Below are 19,374 nucleotides of genomic sequence, written 5' to 3'. Positions count from 1 at the left end.
TGCAATCAGGAAATCATTGGGGTGTGTTTTAGGTACACATGTGATTGTATCCTAGTAACTGAATTTCAAAGATAGGATTTTACTTTTATATTCATGTTATTGGTTATCATCCACATGCACAGTGAAAAGTGTGCTGGGATGTCATATGATTGCTTTCCTGCACTTTTGAATTGGGGGCTCATCCTCTGATGATTTTTAAACTTTATTTTATTTTTTTAGAGACCAGTCTCACTCTGTTGCCCAGCCCAGAGTGCAATGGTGTGATTATAGCTCACTGCAACCTTGACCTCCTGGGTTCAAGTGATCATCTCATCTCCGCCTCCCAAGTAGCTGGGACTACAGGCGTACACCACCCTGCCTGGCTATTCTTTTCTAGAGACTGAATTTTGCTGTGTTGCCAAGGTTAGTCTTGAACTTCTAGCCTCAAGTGATCCTCCCACCTCTCCCTCCCAAAATGTTGAGATTATAGGTGTGAGCCACTGTACCCGGCCCCTGAAGATTTTATTTGAAGTAAAATAGTCTCAGATTAGAGACCTGCTGTTTCAAATTTAGGCGATCTCACTTTTAAAATAGTTTTCTTTTTCTGATTGTAAATGAAATCCATGCATTTGCAGAACACTATTTCAATACAGAGCAGCACAAAAGAAGAAAGTAAAACCCAAGTATAGTTTAGCTGCATTCACAGGTGACCACTGCTGTCATTTTGTCTTATATGCTTCCAGGAGGTTTTTATTTTCTAAGCCTCTGCATGTATATATCTAAAAGAATTAGAATCAATAATCATCATATTCTTACTCCATTAAATGCTCTTCTAACACAAGTATTTAAAACATTTACAAAGAATTATATTCTTTCTTCTGTGAACACCTGTGTGATAGAATTCTTTGTAAATGTTAATTCATCCCTTATAATTGGACAATTTTTTTTTTGCTTTTATAAATAATGAAAATCCACTTCTAGTTTATGACTGCCTTGAAGTTAAGCCACAGATATGACCACATTTATTTGAGGATGACACTGCTGATGAGGTTAGTGCTTGTAGAATCGCAAGCTTTTAGACTAAGGAAAGATGTTAGAGATCACCATATGCAGTTCTTCCCTTTTACAGGGGAAGAGCCTGAGATCTGGAGACACGGTCCCTGAGGTCAGCATGCATACCTGTATCAGGAGGCCTGGGCTACGTATCTTGTTTCCCATCAGCTTATCTGGCCGGAAATATCAGACTTTGCTGCTCCTCTCCCCTACTAATTGAAAAAACAGGAAATGATCTAGCCAACTCCGCTGGAGGTGTGCTTTTTACAAATAAGAAATTAGAAGAAAACCATACCAAAATGAGTGAACTACTTAACTGAAGCAGAAGTATCAGCTCCTGTACCATTGAGATAGTAATTATGGCCTGATACCTCAGGAAGTCAAGCAGCAGGGGATAGACCCCATAAAGAAGAAAGAAGTATCAGTCTTAAAGTAAGATTTCCTGAAATTCTGCTGTCATATTGATCAACTGGGATTAGGCTGAAGTTCAATTTCCTGGCGACAATATCCTGATTTAAAAAATGGCTAAATCGGGGCAGGATGGCACACGCCTGTAATCAATGCTACTCGGGAGGCTGAAGCAGGAGTATTACTTGAACTCAGGAGAGTGAGGCTGCAGTACACTGTGATCCTACCTGTGAATCGCCACTGCACTGCAGCCTGAGCAGCATAGCAAGGCACCCATCTCTCAAAAAAAAAAGTCCAGGGCCTCATGCTAACTGAGCTGTAGACCAGCTTCTGAGGTGTGCCAATAAATAAACTGATGGCTATACTAATGCTTCATATGTATAACTGATAAGCCAGGGATAAAGTTTATTCCCTCAGTTCTTATGTTCTAAGAGAAATTTCTAGTTCAGGCTAAAAAATGTTTTCAGTGTCCTAAAGTAGACTGGCAAAGGTTAGAGATCTTAAATTTGCAGTTTTGTTTTGAAAGGGTGTGGTTTGAAGCTTAATGTTAACCTCATGTTAGCTATAAGATGTGAGGCTATTGAATAGGAGCTTATAGCTTTATCCCAGATTTTAAAGACATTATTATTTAGATTTTTTTTATGATTAGGGAAGTGTTCAGAAATATTACTTCTGAACCTTAAAAGTAATTTTATTAAGTTGTATGTTTTGTTTCTCCCATTCAGTGGGTTAGAATGTTGTAAAATGGGGTTTTCACAGGCAGATGACATGCTATGGTTTTGATTTTCATAGTAAACCCTTTGGACTATGCCAATAGAAGTGTTTTTTACATTCTTGTGTTTAAAGACATTAATATGTTTTAGAAGAGTGGTACTAAGTGCTGTCCTAATCAAGATAAATGGAATCATCAGCAAGCATGTGGTCTGCCCACTGCTCTCTGTCTTGGCAATAGCTCATCTTTTTTTGTTAAGTAGTTTTCTAAATATTTGGATAGCTCGCCTAAGTTATCAGTGATGGCTTAAACCTTAATTCAGTGTGGTAAACACAAACAAAATGTGAATTATCCACATAGTATTTTGGTAACTGTTTAAAAACATAATTTGAACTTTTGTTGTAAATGAAACTGATGATCACTAATGATAATTAAACTTTTTGCTTAGGGTTTGTATGGCACATTTTAAATATGGAACAGTACAGAGAATAATGTATGGAGTGCCCATGAAACTTACTCATATTTTTAAATCTTGTTTGCCAACCTTGCTTAAGGATTCTGAAGTTGGTGTTTATCCTCTTCATTATGTTTTTATTTTTACTACATGTCTGTATCTCCATAAACATGGGCTTTTAGATGCGGAAAATCTTTGTTATAGTTATGATTTCCTGACACATTTTCCCCAGTATTGGAATTAGTAAATCCCACCCACTAAGTACTTCCATGGAGAGACTTGTTTCTATTCCTTTCTAGGCTAGGCTGCCAAGCCAGCATTCTCCAAAATAGCATTTCTATTATTTTTATTTTTCCATTAGTAGGAGTTACCTAAGTAGTATTGTTTTTAAAACCTTTTTAATTCTCAAACAATTTAAATATTAAACATTAGCTAACTTTTAGTTCAGCATTTAATTTTTAAATTTATTTTTTTTTTATTATTTTTTGCCTTTTTTTGATACAGGGTCTCCCTCAGGCTGGAGTGCAGTGGCACAATCTTGGCTCACTGCAGCCTCCACCTCCCAGGATCAAGCGATGCTCCCACCTAAGCCTCCCAAGTAGCTGGAACTACAGGCACATGCCACCATGCCCGGTTTATTGTTGTATTTTTTTAGAGACGGGGTTTTGCTGTGTTGCTCAGGCTGGTCTTAAAATCCTGGACTCAAGCGATCCGCCTGCCTCAGGCTCCCAAAGTACTGGGATTACAGGCGTGAGCCACTGCCCAGCCCAATTTTTAAAATTAATTTTTTATTTTGTAATTTAAAATGTTTAAATTTTATTTTTCCTTAATATAGTCTTATTACGCTTCTATAGGCAGATTGTCACTTTTGTACTTAAAATTAGAATCATCATGATGTCTTTATCAGTTTGGGAAAGAGTTCAACTAATATCAGCTGTATTAAGGGAAAAAAGCTTTATATTCTGTCATTGATGGCAGGTGAATAAAAAGCATTAATAACTCTTGGTTTATTCTTTAGTCTCTGATTTACTGTATGACCCAGACAAGCAATCCTTTTTCCAAGTCATAACTTGGAAGTGTGTATCTAAATCATTTCTGATTCCTCTGTTTACTTGACTTAATATTGAAATCTAGGACTTGCCCATAAACTGACTCCACAGTTTTGCTTCTGTCCTAGCTACAACCAGGGCTGCCCATGTGGCTTAAATGTTTGTATCCTTCGTCAGCTGAGAAGGGTATCAGAAAGAGGGGAGACTCATCTTCTCAAGACGTTGACTCAGAACTGCTGCTGCTTTACAAAGAGCACCAAATTGCAGATCTGTCCCGTATCTCTAGGTCAGGAGTACATGCCTGTCTTTTTCTGCTCAGAAGTCAGTGCCAACTCACAGGTTTTAAAGATTTCTGTAAAATATTTGCTTTTGTCTTAATTTTAAGTATCTAGCAACTCTGAAAATTTGCCTCCTATATGGAATTTGTTTATTATTTATTTATTTATTTTTTTTTTGAGACAGAGTCTTACCTTTTCACCCAGGCTGGAGTGCAATAATGCGATCTTGGCTCACTGCAGTCTCTGCCTCCTGGGTTCAAGTGATTCTCCTGCCATAGCCTCCCAAGTAGCTGGGATTACAGGCACCCACCACCACGCCCAGCTAATTTTTGAATTTTTAGTAGAGACAAGGTTTCACCATGTTCGCCAGGCTGATCTTAAACTCCTGTCCTCAAGTGATTCACCTACCTCGGCCTCCCAAAGTAGCTGGATTACAGGTGTGAGCCAGCGTGCCGGCCTCTGGGATGCTTTTTTTTTCCCCCCAGATGTTTGTACTTACAGAAAAATGATTAAAATGGTCAGCAGTTCTTTAAGAGGATATAAAAACCATACCCAATCATATAAATAGGAAATTAGTAAAATTTTAAAACTAAGAATTGAAATGCATATTACAATTGAGATGTATTCTCATACCATAAATTCACTCCTATAAAGGATATAGTTCAGCGATTTTTAGTATATTCACAAAGTTGTACAATCACCATCCCTATCTAATTCCAGAACATTTTTATCACCCCAAAAATAAACCCTGCACTCATTAAGCAGTCATTTGCCATTTCTCTCTCCCCTCAGCACCTGGGAACCACTCATCTTTCTGTCTTTATGCATTTGCCTGTTCTGGACATTTCATGTAAATAGAATTATGCAGTACATGGCCTTTTGTGTCTCACTTTTTTTACTTAGCATGTTTTCAAGATTCATCTATGTTGTAGCCTAAATCAGTGTTTCTTTTTAAATTAATTTCTTTTTAAAATTGATACTATACTTTTTGTTTTTAAATATTGAAATGATGTCTCACTGTGTTTCCCAGTCTGGTCTCAAACTCCTGAGCTCAAGCAATCCTCCCACCTCAACCTTCCAAAGTTCTGTGATTATAGGTGTGAGCCACCATTCTTGGCCTCATTTCTTTTTATATGTGAATACTATTCCATCATATGGCTATGCCACATTTGTTTATCCATTCATCGGCTATGGGCATTTGGATTGTTTCCATGTTTTTGGCTGTCATGAATAATGATACTATAAACATTTGTGTACATTTTTGTGTGAACATATGTTTTTAGTTCTTCTAGGTATATACCTAGGAGAGGAGTTGCTGGGTCATATGGAAGCTCTATGTTTAACTTTTTGAGAAACTCCCAAATTGTTTCCAAAGCAGCTGCACAGTTTTTATTTTCCCACTAGCAGTGTATGAGGGTTCCACTCCTCCACATTCTCACCAATACATGTTATTGTCTGTCTTCAATTATAGCTTTCCTAGTGAGTGTTAAGTGATACCTCATTGTAGTTTTGATTTACATTTCCCTAATGACTAGATACATTTGAGCATTTTTTCATGTGCTTCTTGACCATTTGTATGTCTTCTTTGGAGAAACGTTTATTTAAATCCTTTGCCCTTTTTAAAATGGGCATATTTCAAGTGCTGTTATAAGTACTATGATTAGTTTTAGGGAGAGAATTTTGTAGAATTGAATGATAATGTATAAGTAAAATGTATGTGGAGAGTTGATTTCCACATAACACATAAAAATAAGCAAAACTGGTTTATACAAGTGGACAGTATTCACCTACATGTATTATTGAAATGGTGCCAAATTATTTTATAACTTCAGTGTCTGATTTTAAAAACTGTTGTAATGTTAGTGATATTTTACTATATTCTACTTAGAATAATGTTGGTAAAGTTTATAGAGTTGTCAGTTGTGATCTCTCATGCCATAATTATGTATCTGTGCTGTCTAAAATATATCTACTAGTCACGTGTAGCTATTTACGTTTAAATTAATTAAAATAAAAAGTTACTTGGTCACACTAGCCACATTTCAAGTGTTCAGTAGCCGCATATAGCTAGTGCCTACCATGTAGGACACTGCAAATACACATTTCCACATCATCACAGAAAGTTCAGTTGAATAGTGCTAATGTAGATGTACTATATCCTGAAATTCTCTCTTTCCTTTCTTCCTCCCTGCCTCCATTCTTTCCCTTCCTTCCTTTCTTTCTAAGACAGGGTCTCCCTGTGTTGCGTAGGCTGGACTCAAACTCCTGGACCCAAGTGATCCTCCTGCTTCAGCCTCCCATGTAGTTGGAATTATAGGCACACACCACTGCACCTGGTTTATTATGAAGTTTCTTACTCTAAGGAAAATGTCAGTGGAAGTTTTATTTCATTTATGTTTTAACCCACGTTATCTTAGAGCCTTACCATTTGAAATTGAACATTTTGGCCGAGTATGGTGGCTCATGGCTGTAATTCCAGCACTTTGGGAAGCCAAGGCAGGAGGATCGCTTGAACCCAGGAATTTAACACCAGTCTGGGCAACATAGGGAGATTGTATCTCTACAAAAAATAAAAAACTTGACTGGGTGTGGTGGCTTTTGCCTGTAGTTCCAGCTATTCAGAAGGCTGAGGTGGTAGGATTGCTTGGGCCCAGGAGGTTGAGGCTGCACTGAGTCACGATCATGCCACTTCTCTCCAGAAAGAGCAAGACCTTGTTTCAAAAAATAAAAGGGAGGCAGGGGCGGGAAGGGAGAAATTTAGAGAACATGCAGGTCATTGCACAGAATGGAAGTATACCTGTATGTATTATTAAAGTTTGTGGTAAAGTATTTCTTAGCCTACACACAGGCCAATTGGTTATTTTTTAAGTAGCTTTTCTTCATCCAGTGTGGAAATACTGAATACTTATGGCGAGCTAGGTCCTGAAATTTAGACCTCAGAAGTAGTCATTGGTTCATCTCTAAGTCACGAGCAGTTAGCTGTCTGTTGCATTAGTGTGTCCTTAAAAAAATCAGTGTTGGCTGGGCGCGGTTGCTCAAGCCTGTAATCCTAGCACTTTGGAAGGCCGAGACGGGCGGATCACGAGGTCAGGAGATCAAGACCATCCTGGCTAACACGGTGAAACCCCGTCTCTACCAAAAAATACAAAAAACTAGCCGGGCGAAGTGGCGGGCGCCTGTAGTCCCAGCTACTCGGGAGGCTGAGGCAGGAGAATGGCGTAAACCTGGGGGGCAGAGCTTGCAGTAAGCTGAGATCCCGTCACTGCACTCTAGTCTGGGAGACAGAGCGAGACTCCGTCTCAAAAAAAAAAAAAAATCAGTGTTTTGAGTTGGGAAAGTTGTATCTTTTAGAAAGTTGAGGTAAGGATTAGGAACCTGTGATTGGTTTTCTTTTTCTTTTTTGTTTATCCCTTTCTCATGGTGGAATTTTTTTCCTCAATTGTTTGTTCTATTCATTGTTAATGCATTTTATTCAAAGACTCCCGAATTTCTGATGCTATTCTGGGAATGTTTGATCATTCTCTAATTTTTCCTTTCTGTGTATAAACAGATTGTTCTTCATTGTTATGTGTTATTTGTTAGTTTTTTTTTTTTTTTTTATCGTTTTGTCTTCTCATTCTCTCGTTTTATTATTGAGGTTTGGATCCCCAACTTGCTGTTTCTAAACTTTGATGATCTTATATAAGTTTCATGAGTCATGAATTAACAACTGGTCATTAATTAACTCTAGCTACATATTAATAATAAAATATGCAATATAGCATCATAGAGACCATCAGTGTGGCAGGTTGGAAAGCAAGTAGCTTTTTGTGTGTTAAATGGTGTTTGGGGGATCTACTATCTGGAAAAGTCATTGTAGTGATTTCTTTCTTTTTTTAAAAATGCCATTTTGAAACTTTAAAGCCCCTAACATAAAGAAAAATACTAAGGGACATAATTTTCACTAAAGTTAACTCTTGAATTTATTATTAACATCTTATTAGAACCAAGTGAATTTGGAATTATGTTCTGTTCTAAGGAAATGTGTAGATAAAATTAGGAGATTAACAGATAATTAACAAATAATTTGAAAGGTATTGTTTTTCGTCATCGTTCTGCCAAAGTATTGTTAAAACTGCCAGCAGAAACCATGGTCAGCTGATTTTATTTTCCTTTTTCCATCTATTGCCAGCCTGACTAATGAATTTCTGTGTGTGTGTGTGTGTACATTAAAAGTGAGCATAACAGCATGCACAGTTGCACATTTTTTCAAAGCCTCTTGAATCTGAGCTCACTCAGCATCATTTCTGTTTGTCCTTGAGAACTGAAGCATTGAGGTTCTGCTATTCCAAGTGTCCATTGCTGTCCTGATGTGGTGAATGTGTTAGAGATGTTTATGGTTCCAAGTTAGCATTTCTCCTTAATATGCATATTGTTGTCTATTCTTAGTGAGGATTTCTCCTTTGTTTGCATACTCGGAACTTTTAATGACTAAAATGCCTGGTTCCTGTTGAATATACACGTAGATGACTTTCTCGAAGAGGGCCTTACCTAAGAGGCCTCTGGCATATTTTCTATGATAAAGCTGACGACAGTTGGCCTTTATACCAAGTGGCATTTTATAGAGTTGCAATAAGTGGATTCTTTTCCCTTATAAATGGTTTGTTAGCCACGAAGCTGTTTTTTTAAGGTGTGGTAACAGAGTATGGTAAATAGAAGATTGCATGGTTCTGTAAATGCCGAAAACTGCTCATAAGTGGCGTGCAAGCACAGACCCATATGAACTTGTTAGAAGGGAGTACTTCCAGTAGGAAAAGCTTGGCAGGTGACAGTCAGAATAAATGGTACAGGATTTTGTTACTGCAAGCCATCCAACCTAGTATACTCATATCTCACCTCAATATACCTCACTCAGTTCTCCCCAAGTGCCAGATCTTTAAAAAGAAAAAGAAAAACCATTTGATTAGGTAACTTTCCTTTCCTACCAGAATGACTTAACTATTGCTCTGTGATAGACTGAAAGCCTGACCATGGTCTTCAAGGCCTTTTGTGGCCCACCCTTCTCTATAATTAGAATGTCCCAAATGACCGCCTGGCCTGTATACAAGGCGAGATTTGCAGCTACTCTTAAAACAATAGTCATTGTTTATTGAGCACTTACTGTATGGCAGGCACTATTCCACACATTTAATGTGAATTAACTGATTTAATCACAACAACTCTACAAGCCAATTATTATTAGCCCTATTTTACAGATGAAAACACAGAAACACATAACAGTTAAGTCATTCAGAAATACATAGCGAGGAAATGACAGTGCTGGAATCTCATCCAACCCACTTAACCCTAGACCCACATTACTCTCTGAGATGAGATAGGCTCTCCATGTAACCTATAACACCATTGTTCATAATTTCATATTTGTCGAATTATTTGAAGCCTCTCCAAGACTCTAAGCTCCATGAACCGTGCATGTTTAGAGCCGTTGCAAGCACCTTACATATACTAGTTGGTCAGTGTGTATTTGTTGAATGAATGAAAATGATTTGATATGATTAATCACTGAGCTTAAACATGAGAATAGGGCCTCTTTTATAAAATGGGAGAATGATACTGAAATTTCTATATGCCTATTGGATTCTAATACCAAAAAAAAGTGTAACTTCATAATGGCTAAAGATTCGTTTTTGTAGTTTTGTTTTTATCTCAAGTGTAAGAATAGATGTTAATTAGTTTATGTTCAATAACACCCATCCTTAATGTCAATAATTAAAATACATTGGCATATGTAATCTAATTAAGGTTATATTTACAGTAAATTGTTATTTTATTGAAAACCTTTTAAATAGCAGTTGTTACCAAACAAAAATACACATTCTAATTTTGGCCACATTAAATTTTTTTTATTTCTAATTAAATCTATGTAATTATTAATAGTGGAGTTCAAACTAAAAGAATTACAGAAATGGAATTTGATCAGGAAAATTGGATTTTATAACATTAAATTTGTACATAGCAATATTATTTTGAAGATACTTGGCAGCTCAATTTTTAAAATTCTTTCTTTTATGATAGGCTATAATTAAACTAGTTGTTTCCTATGTGAATATATATAGATATGATATAAGGAGAAAATTGTATTATTTTGTATGAGGCATAGAGACAATATTAATTGTATCTTGTAAAGTAGAATTGTTTTCCTTTGAGGTTATTACTAGAGTAATAAATCATGTTGAAGTGAAGAAATTTACACAGCATATGACTGAATATTTTCCACTGTGTCAAATCTAATGGGTTTTGGGAAAACCTATAGTTTGGTGGCAGTATAGAACTGAGTTTTAGGTAAAACTGAGTATTTAAAGGACGAAACTTTGAAGGACCATGAGACCCATAAGACCTACAGATATTATTCAGCTTTCTGAGCAGTATTCTAGTTTACTAAGAGTGTGGAAGGTAATGTGTGGCAGTGAGGCAGGGGGTGTTCAGAACACAGGGACCTACATTCCAAATACAACTCCTCTAAACTATAAGGCAGAGAATAGACTAAGTAAGGCATAATAAGTTAGGACCTGTCACATGGCAAACTGATTTTGGGAAGCAGTCTAGAAAGATACTTGAAAGATGTACTGATGTGTAATGCCAGCAGCAGGCTGTTGTCATGGTATAGAAAAACAGTGACTGAAAGTCATTCTCCCTTGCTTGGGATGGTCTGTCTTAAGCACGAGCAGCTTGAGGCAGAATTGTAGACAATAAAACGTGAGTCCAGTGACAGTCTTTGTAGGTTGAGTAAGACTATTTGTCTACTAGCCATTTTAGTTGTAATGCATCCACGGAATGATTAGAGTCGGAATTACAGTAACATTTTAAACACAAAGGAGAGTATCTTCCATGTCAGCTTCATAGTTCTGTACCTATTCCCAGCCCTCTGATATATTCCATAGGAAACATTACGTTAGCATCCTTATATAAAGCATACCTATAAACCGGGGTGGGACAGAGAAGTAGTGGCCAGAGAATGGAGTTTGTCACACTATGATTCAGCTTGTGGGAGTGATTTTCACACTGCCTGTCAGCTTTGTGTGATAGTTAAAAACAATTTGCAAGTGACATAGTAGAGCCTTAAGGCCATAAAGAGGAATTTTTAACTGGCACAAAGCCTTTTTTTAAAAAAAGCACATTTGTATAAACCAGTGTTTCTGTATAGTTTCTCATTTACTGGTTGTCTTCACCATAATCTTTGGAAGTGCATATAATCTTATAATCATTATGTGTTTTTTTTTTTTTTTTTTTTTTTTTTTTTTTTTTTGAGACGGAGTCTTGCTCTGTCACCCAGGCTGGAGTGCAGTGGCCGGATCTCAGCTCACTGCAAGCTCCGCCGCCCGGGTTCACGCCATTCTCCTGCCTCAGCCTCCCGAGTAGCTGGGACTACAGGCGCCCACCTTGTCGCCCGGCTAGTTTTTTATATTTTTTTAGTAGAGACGGGGTTTCACCGGGTTAGCCAGGATGGTCTCGATCTCCTGACCTCGTGATCCGCCCGTCTCGGCCTCCCAGAGTGCTGGGATTACAGGCTTGAGCCACCGCGCCCGGCCTCATTATGTGTGTTTTACACATGAGAAAACAGTAAAAGAAATCTATGACTTGCCCTAGGATCCTGCAACTAGTGAGTAATTCAATCAGAATTCATACTTTAATTTTCTGATGTATAAAGAAAAGGCCTCTGATTGGATCACACTGTTGCTATGAGTTAATATGGGAGATGTCATATGTGTAAAGTACCCATGAGTTTAGAGTTTTGGTTTGTTCAAGTATAATGTTTATATAATTATTCAAGTTAAATTTAGATAGACACATGCTGAAACAACTTGAAGGTAAAAATAGTTGCTGCAAATACTATTCCACACTGTCTTTATACCACTTTGAATGCTGAGTAAGGACATTGTACTGTACCATCGCCCAGCATAGTTCTGGCTTATAGAGACTTGATGGCAAAAGAAAGACCAAGAAAGAGAGAAGAGAGAGAAGGAGGAGGGAGGAAGGAAGGGAGGAAGGACAAAGATTTGACAAGTGAATGTGTTTTGTAAGAGAAGGTCTTTGGGGAATAAATATAGTCTTGAAATATACCATGTAATATAAGTTTAGTAGAAAACTACAGAGATGTGGCCGGGCGCAGTGGCTCACGCCTGTAATCCCAGCACTTTGGGATCCAAAGGCTGAGGCAGGAAGATCACGAGGTCAGAAGATCGAGACCATCCTGGCTAACGTGATGAAACCCCGTCTCCACTAAAAATACAAAAAATTAGCTGGGCGTGGTGGCGGGTGCCTGTAGTCCCAGCTACTTGGGAGACTGAGGCAGGAGAATGGCGTGAACCCAGGAGGCAGAGCTTGCAGTGAGCTGAGGTCGCGCCACTGCACTTGCCTGGGTGACAGAGCGAGATTCTGTCTCAAAAAAGAAAGAAAAGAAAACTGTGGAGATGTGCCTAAATCATAAATGAAAATATTGATTTGTTTATTCAGTTGTGGAATTACACACTTCTGATTTCGTTGCATAGGATCTAACTATATTCTAGGTAGACCCTTTATATTTTTCAATCTGTTCCGTCTGTATCCACAAATTTATTACTGCCACCTACTAAATTATTTATAACCATTGTATGATCTGATTTTTGTATACATGTGTTGCTAAGTAAGTTTCACATTGTCATGAAACCAAATTATAAAAAAACGGAGGCAAGGAGTGAAAGATATAGGTGGTATATGAAAGTTTAACAAATATTTGTTGAGCCTACTATGTGCTGGGGCATCCTCTTTAACACTTCCTAGGTGCCATACCCCGACTAGAGTTCCTTCAGCTTCTCTTGAGCACTTTTCCACATTTCCTTCTGAGATGACTCTTCATATGTTTTTATTCTGACTATTGAGGCTTTTCCAGAAATGGTGCCTTGCTAAATTCCCATATATACCATGTGCTCTTTTTTAATGTTTATTACACCACTTGTAATGTCCCACTACTTCTAAACAATGTGGGGAAGCATTCACAGAGAAGAGAGATCATTGCCAACCCTGTTTTGACTCTGTTTGACACTCACTGTCTCACTTATATCCAGGTATCCTTTCACCAATAGGTTTGTGGAGGCAGCTTTAAGATAGTCTCCAGTGATCCCACCTCCTGGAATCTATGCCTTTGTGTAATCCCTGTCCTTTGAGCATGCCTGAATTTATTATTCATTTCTGATGAATAGACTATTTCTTCGGGTGATAGTGCATCACTTCCAAGAATAGCAGTGTTAACAATATCTTATCAAGAATTATCAATATTCTTGATGGTGTTCAGGAGAAAGAGCTTAGAATTCACACCTGAGTCAGGGAAAGAATGAAGCCTATGGGTGTTTAAAAGAGAACTGTCCAAGGAGTGCCTGGAATCAGATAGGAACGGGTGCACAAGGCAGAGTGTCTTCAAAAAATGTGTCTTCATTTGCATCAACTATTTTAACAACCTTGGGGAAGGCATTACATCTTTCAGAGCCATTATTTTCTCATCTGTACAGTGGAGTTGAACTTGATGATGATGGTTTTGATAAATCTTTTCAATTCTCATTCTCTACATCCAGAAATCCAATATTTTACATTTTGATAAGATTTTATTTAAAACAAAATTCATCCACATACTGTGAAGTCATTTTGTTTCCTTCAGAAATCATATATTGTAGGGTGTGAAATTTATATAAAATCTTACATCTTTTGATATTATTTCTCTGGGTATTAGCATATCTGAGCTTCTCTTTTTGAACTGCTATTTATAGTAACTTTCTAGGGTTTTGCTTTTCATAGTTATGGAGTTTTAATGTGGCCACGCTCTCTTAATCATTTTGAGTTTGTGTCCCTGACAAATCAAAGAGATTTCTGAAGCTAAAACCTATCAATAACCCTTCTCAGAGTTCCTTGCTAGAAGAAAACGATTGGCTGCTTGTCTTTTGTTCCTCCAGTGGAGTTGCTATGTCATCCCTGAAATCATCTTCTGTACCTAAAATATTCCAGCTACCCATCGCAGCACTCAGAATGCTGATTTGGGACTTCCCTGACTCCTCTGCCCCCTGCAGCTGCCTTAACTGGATGCAGGCAGGTGGGTTTTTGCTGAGGCTCTTCCCAGCTAGTCTAAAGATTTATTAACCCTTTCTTTTCAGTGTTACAGTATCAGAAATGGAATTCTACTCACTTGCTGCATTTAAGCCCTGTGTTATTCATGTCATTTACAAAATGTTCTTTTCTTTTGGTATCATTTGCAAATCAATTTAAGCTGTGTTTATCAAGCAAGACGAAAGTATACATATTAAAAACATAATTATGTCCAACAAAACTCTCACAATCTATAGTAGGAAAACCTTAAGGTGAGAGGAGTCTGGATTCCTCAAGTGTGGCTCTAGTGCTGATGAACTCCAAACCCAGGGAGAGCCAGTTACCTCACCCCCTTCCCCCGTGAGCAAAACAACAAAACAACTAACAGTGTGAATCATTTTTCTTCAGCTCTTGGTCATTATTAAGACAACAATTAGGGGAAGTCTTATTCTCAGATTGTCTTTTTAAAATAATCACATTAATGATACTATGTAAAATAGTGAGATTTATTTAAAATATTTTCAATTTAAGGGGTGTGCAAATCATTAACACCAGATAGCATCTATCTAGGATTTTTTAAAAGGTGGATTTGGGATACTTGTATCCAAAATGTACAAATTTAGCTTATAAACAGTTACTGTGCCAACAGATTGGTCAGTGCAAATTGAGTGTGTCGATGCAAGAGGATTTAGAGCTTTTGTTGTCCATCTTTCCTGCTAAGCTTCTGGTACCTTCCTGATAACAGACCAGGTCACCAAATTGATTTTTTTTTTTTTAAACACCAGAAGATGGCAAACAAATGTGATATTTACAAGAAAAAAAATACTAGAATATTTTAGGGGGTTAAAAGATGCATAAGTAAAGTAGATGGATTTTTCTTAGATTTTCAAAAAGCTTGTAACAGATTTCCACTTGTGTTTAAAAGAATGCTGTTGGGTTTTAAATGGTAAGAGTAGCTGATTTGTCATAGAAGATTGAAGTTTAGAAATGGGAAATAACAAGTTGGGATAAGCAGGCGTTTTTCTGGAGGAAGAAGTGCAAATAGGGTTCCTCAGGAGTCAATGTGGACAATAATTTTAAACATTGATTTCCTCTGTCTTAAGGAAGGCATGAGTCTCTGTAGGTTTACAATAGCAAATCCTCTAGAAGACTGATCTGACCACCTCCTGTTTATTCTCCTTGGCTCTGGATTCTCTCTTTTCTGTTCACATTGCTGCTCTTTATTTTGGAGAAATTCTTTAGTTGGATGTTAGGGAGGGTTGAGCTGTTCCTATATCTCCATTGATGGCATTTGTCAGGACCAGGTCAGTGTTTTATTTCTTTATCCCCATCTTCTACATCTACCTCCCACGGCTGTCAGCATTTCTAATGTGTTTAGTGGTTTTTTTTTTTTGTTTGTGTGTACTCTTGTATAATATGTATTTTGCATTATGTAAGTCATTACATAAATGTTGTTATTCTCATTCAGTTAATATTTTTCACTTAGTTTATTTTAAAGATGTGTCCCTGGGTAGTGTTTGTTGATTCTGACCACAGTTGAGTATTTCATGATATAAATCCATCCAGTTTTATCTCTCCCCTCCTTCTGTGATGGTTATTTACATTGCATTCACCTCCTCACCATTGTAAAGAGGGGTGCATGATCTTTGGAACCTGTGTGACAGTTTCTTTGGGAAATATGCCTAGCACCAGAATTGCTGCATCATAGACTATGAGTACTTTTACTTTGCTTAAGCTGTGCTGTGCTGATATTCTCTAGAATGGCTGCATCCATCTATATATCTCCACAACCCAACACTTGGCATGGTTCAGTCTGCCAGGTTTAAATCATCTCATTTTCAGTTTGTGTTTCTCTGACTACATATGAACTTGATAATGTTTTCACCTGCTTGTTATCTTTTTGGGGGTATCCTCTTCTGCAAATTTTCTGTCCATTTTGCCCAATATTCTTTTGGGGATTCCAATCTTATGTTGATTTGAGGGACATCATTATATTTTGGATATATATCCCATGTTATGGCGTTACAAAAATCTTTAATATCTCACTTGCCTGTAAACTTTATTGAACAGAAACCATTAAATGTGCTATCAAAATCATCGTTCATTCTCCCCCCACCCTACCCCAGCCATATAGCTTAAAGGTTTTATTCAAATCCTTCTCTAGCCCTAGTTCTCAAGGTATTCTTCATGTTTTCTTTTTTATTTATTTTTTATTTTTGAGACAGGGTCTCACTCTGTCACCCAGGCTGGAGTACAGTGTAGCAACTATGGCTCACTGCAGCTTTGACCTCCCAGGCTTAAGCAATCCCCTCACATCAGCCTCCCTAGTAGCTGGAGGTGGAGTAGATGGAGCACAGGTGCGCATCACCATACTGGAGTAATTTTTAAATTTTTTTTAGAGACAGTGTCTCGTTATGTTGCCAGGCCTGGTCTCAAACCTCTAGGCTGAAATAGTCCTCCTGCCACAGTCTCCCAAAGTGCTGGGATTACAGGCTTGACCCACTGCACTGGGCCCCTTTTTTTAACTTTATAGTTTTACTTTATACAATCTGGCTCTCTCGTACCTGGAGTCTACATTGTGTCACTGCCCTGATTAAAAAAAAAAAAAATCTAATGGCCTCAGTTACCCACAGAGTGAAGCCAAGACATCACAGGGCATAGGAAGCTCCTCAGGATCTATTTCACACCTTCCCCTGTTCAGATATTCCCACATGGTCTCTTATTCACCTTTGTATTCCAAGTATACTGAGTTTGATATCTTCTAAAAGCACCCTCTAACAGGAAAATGAGCATTGTGACATAATTCAAAAGGTATTTTCCCTACTTAAGCCTACTTAAGTCATTTGAAAACTTATAAAGAGGTATTTCTTTTGTTAATTTTTATTTTTTTATTTTTTTATTTTATTTTATTTATTTTATTTTATTTTATTTTTTTTAGCTGGAGTCTCGCTCTGTCGCCCGGGCTGGATTGCAGTGGCTGGATCTCAGCTCACTGCAAGCTCCGCTCTCCGGGTTTACGCCATTCTCCTGCCTCAGCCTCCCGAGTAGCTGGGACTACAGGCGCCCGCCACCTCGCCCGGCTCGTTTTTTGTATTTTTTTAGTAGAGACGGGGTTTCACCGTGTTAGCCAGGATGGTCTCGATCTCCTGACCTCGTGATCCGCCTGTCTCGGCCTCCCAAAGTGCTGGGATTACAGGCTTGAGCCACTGCGCCCGGCCTGTTAATTTTTAAATGGAGATATTTGTATTTAAATTATAATGATAGCACATTCTCATTGTTTCCGAAGTCAAACAGTGCAGAAATGTACAAAGGAGGAAATGAAAAGTTCTGAACCCCAACCGTTTCCTACTTTTGTGACATAGAATCATACAGATGAGGGTAGTGGAGGAAGGATGACAAAACCTTAATGCCTGGGCCATGTCCCAGACCAGATAAACAAATATTGCCAAGGTGGGTCCCAGGCACTGGTATTTTTTAACAGCTCCCTAGATGATCCTAATATGCAGCTTGGTTAGAAATAACTGGCTCTTACAACACTTGAAAAAATAAAAACATCATACCAAACATAATGTTCAGCATCTTGCCTTTTTCCCCCAAGTACTTACTAAGTGATATTTAAAACCCTACCTTTGGCTTAAAACTTAACCGTAATGAAAAATTCCACTTATTTTTGAAAATGTTTTCAAGCACGCAAACCCTGTTAATCAATTTGATTAATATTATAGAGCTATTATTATTATTATTTGAGACAGAGTCTCTCTCTGTCGCCCAGGCTGGAGTGCAATGGCATGATCTCGGCTCACTGCAGCCTCCGCCTCCCGGGTTCAAGAGTTTCTCTTGCTTCAGCCTCCCGAGTAGCTGGGACTACAGAAGCACACCACCACGCCTGGCTAATTTTTTGTATTTTAGTAGAGATGGGTTTTCACCATGTTGGCCAGGCTGGTCTCGAACTCCTGACCTCATGATCCACCCACCTTGACTGGGATTCTAGGCGTGAGCCACTGAGCCCGGCCTGAAGAGCAATTATTATAAAGGGACAAAGTATTTTGAATAATGGTAGCTTTTGACTTGCATATAATAGCATAAAATTCTTCCCTTTTTACATTAGGACTCAGCTAGTCAAAATTCATAATGAATGGCCAAAGTCCTCATGGGTACTATGTTTTTATGCCAAATGGTAGAACATATTCAGGTAGTCAATAGCAACTAAGGTTTATAAAAATTAGAACCCAAAAAGCAAGTTATGCGAAGTTAATTTTTTTTTTAACAGAGGGATCATCTTTGTCTTATCCTCAGTTGCTTCCTCTCCACTGGTTGCTTCTCCTTAAGTATCTTCTGTCTCCTCAGATTTTAACAACAGCCAGCAACCTGCCTTCACCTCCAGAGGGCTGTACTGGCACTCCCTCTTCCCTCTACCAACCCAACCCTGTTTCCTTTCAGGGTTAAAAATCTGGTGCAGGCTCCTCTTCCTCAACCCTGCTCTCTGCTTGGCTCCTGCCACCCTGCTTCCCCTCCTGCCACCCTGCCCAGGCTTTGCTCCTGAGGACTCTTCATCTGTCTTGCCCAGCCACACTTGACTATCCACTCCATGGGAAAATTGCTTTCCTACTTTGCCTGTTAAAATAGTATTCTTTTGTCTCCTTTTATCTTTCTGACTCTTACTTCTTAAGTTCTGTTTCCAGCTGACCACTTTCCTCCTGCGTACCTTTTTAAATTACTATTTTTTCTTCTTACAGAAGTGTTATATGTGTTTACAGTAGAAAATGCAAACTAACCAAAAGATGGACTACCCATAATTTCGTCATTTAGAATAGCTTTTTGGTTTTGTTTCTTTAAAAAAGGGGGATTATGCTTCATAGGCATAGTCTTTATACATAACCTTTATTTGCTCCCTACTAATAATATTTATTTTCTAAACTGTTTATATTTAATGTTGGTTTGTTTTAGTTTTTTATTCTTTTAAATTAACAGGCATGTAGTTAAATAATATTGAAAGCCTTATAACAAATTATAAGTCCTTTGACCCCCTTGTCTCATTCTTTTTGCCAGAAGTATATACTTTCAATTATTTTGTCTATTTCTTCTGATATTCATCTCCTTATTTCTAAATAACATATTATTTCTTAATCATTAATTTTAGATATTATCTATTATTATTAATACATAGATGAGAATCTCTGCGTTATACTCCTTTGCTCTCTTCCCATTTTCCTAGTAATGACAGATCATGATTTTTTATTAAATTACTATTTATTGTTTCCATTATTTTGACTACATATATCATTCACCAATGAGCCAAATAGTTTCTCATCGTGTTTTAAGTACAAGTGTTTTTTCCACCAATGGAAA

General features: G+C 37.8%; 1 protein-coding gene across 12 annotated transcripts in view; it reads left to right on the top strand.

Annotated features, from left to right (window-relative positions):
• Positions 1 to 19,374, top strand: part of PKP4 (plakophilin 4) — a 233,263-nt gene that overhangs the window by 19,160 nt on the left and 194,729 nt on the right. The window lies entirely within an intron of this gene.

This window comes from Trachypithecus francoisi, unplaced genomic scaffold (assembly GCF_009764315.1).
Source record: "Trachypithecus francoisi isolate TF-2019V2 unplaced genomic scaffold, Tfra_2.0 Lachesis_group13, whole genome shotgun sequence".
Taxonomy (NCBI): Eukaryota; Metazoa; Chordata; class Mammalia; order Primates; family Cercopithecidae; genus Trachypithecus; species Trachypithecus francoisi.
This window is presented reverse-complemented; position numbering and strand designations above follow the sequence as displayed.